This window comes from Rhinichthys klamathensis, unplaced genomic scaffold (genome assembly GCF_029890125.1).
Source record: "Rhinichthys klamathensis goyatoka isolate OS25496 unplaced genomic scaffold, OSU_Roscu_1.1 h1tg000003l_1, whole genome shotgun sequence".
Lineage (NCBI taxonomy): Eukaryota > Metazoa > Chordata > Actinopteri > Cypriniformes > Leuciscidae > Rhinichthys > Rhinichthys klamathensis.
In genome coordinates, this window is record NW_026606556.1 from 5,322,501 (window position 1) to 5,324,380 (window position 1,880).

Consider the following 1,880-nt stretch of genomic DNA (forward strand, 5'->3'; position numbering starts at 1 on the left):
ATAACGGCATTCACGTTTGGCATGACGTGGGCTAAGTAAATAATTGCAGACATTTATTTTGAGTCAACTATTCCTTTAAATTTATTATCGACAATAATCACAATGAACAATTCTTCTTCCAAGTACTTCAACCATAGGCTGTTTACTGTTGCCAAGCAAGCAAGCAACATAATAAATGAGTTTAATATAGAATGTGCGCTCACAGGTGTGAATTTAACCGCTCATCAAGTCATAATTTAGTCAACTATTGATTTTGCAAAGTTAGACGTGTTCCGTCAACATATTTTGTTGATCCTGGAGCAACATTCTGGTCTGAAAATGTAGTCCTAACCCTATCCCTACCCATAACTTATCCCTAAAGTCAGAGGGAAATGACAGGTGAATAACACTGATGTAGAAGCACCAAACCCTGGTTATAAGACTAAACTTGACATGAACTGTAATCTCGCCTCTTAAATCTGATTGGCTGATTGGAATGTTGTTCCAGGATCAACAAAGATGTTGATCCAGAAACATGTTGCACTCGGTGAAATCAGGTTGTGTGTATCCGACAGGTCTTTTCCTCCTAGGAACACACACACATTTTCCTGGAGTGAAACTATGGCAACGCTATTAGAAATAAAGGTTCTTTCTATGTGCCATCTGTGGTCCAATGAAGAAACTTTAACATCCATGGAAACTGCATTACACAAAAGGTTGTTTTTGTGGAAAAGGCTTCTTTGGCTTATTAAAATGTTCATTACTCTATAAGAACTGCTCAAAAATGTTTTTTCTATGGCATCGCTGCGAAAACAACCCTTCGGAACCGTTATTTTAAAGAGTGAACGCTACTTAGAAATGTGAGGGTCTCATTAATAAAGCACATTTTAGAGAGGTGTATATGCCCTTCTAGATTTTGTGCCTATAAACTTTGCAAAAAAGTTATTAGTGGCAGACTTTTTTTTGTCCAGTTTACTTGGATATACCCTGGAGGACAAAATACACTTACATACAAAATACACACAAAAATCTCTCTCTTTATTAAGTAATCTGAGCAAATGTACTTTAAAACTCATTATTTACTAGGAAGCTGCAATGGAAACTTAATAGGCACGTGGTTCCTTCCTTTAACCAGCATCAGCCTGAGAATAACAGCCTATTGCAATAACAGCCTATTGCTACACCGTTTCCATCTCGTGAAGTGTGTGAACACAAACACTCTCTTGCCCTTGTGTAAACAGTCCGGTTATAATTCACAACTTTAAGAGCCTGAGAAATACCTCCTTAAATTACAACACAGGGATATTCATTTTAAAAAAGTTCAAAAGCTACTGCATAACCCAGATCTTTCATTTTAAATGCTGCATAACAAGTCAACTCTATTTAATGCAAAAAAAAAAGAAGAAGAGAGAAACACACTTACTGGCAAATAGCCGTCACACACCTGAGCTGTTGGTGGCCCTCCAGCCGAGTATTGCAAACCTCAGGTGCTGATGAAACGGGACTCACATATCACACGTACACCTTGAGGAAGTCATGTAAAAGAAAATCAGCCACGACTTGTGTACATGCACACCCTACGAGATCTGCCCGCTAGTGAGACACGTTTTGTTGATAGAAATGCTTGTTTAGAAGCAGACAAGGTTCCACCTCCCCACTCAACAAGCCTCTTAAAGAGACAGGCTCCCCCGTAATCTCACACAGCTCAAAGAACAACACATCACGCTTGAGGGATTCAAAGATGTACACGTTATTCCTTTTCGCTTTTGTTCAAACCCTCATCCTCTTTTGGGTATTTTAAGTTTCACGGACGCATGACAAGTCTTGTTGTCCATGCATGTAAACATTCTTCTGCACACTGAGAGAGAGGAGACTGTGCACTTTTCCCCGGCGTGTTTACA

At 39.2% G+C, this 1,880-nt stretch overlaps 1 protein-coding gene across 3 annotated transcripts in view; it reads right to left on the reverse strand.

Moving 5' to 3' along the window:
* The window catches only part of dlk2 (delta-like 2 homolog (Drosophila)), a 37,526-nt gene extending 35,863 nt beyond the window's left edge, over window positions 1-1,663 (reverse strand). For 2 of the 3 annotated variants that reach the window (XM_056249990.1, XM_056249987.1), the window contains exon 1: window positions 1,403-1,663. The gene's annotated coding sequence lies outside the window, so the exon portion shown is untranslated. The remainder of the gene's footprint in view (window positions 1-1,402) is intronic. The other variant, XM_056249988.1, reaches the window with a different exon arrangement.
* Between the last annotated feature and the right edge of the window lie 217 nt (window positions 1,664-1,880).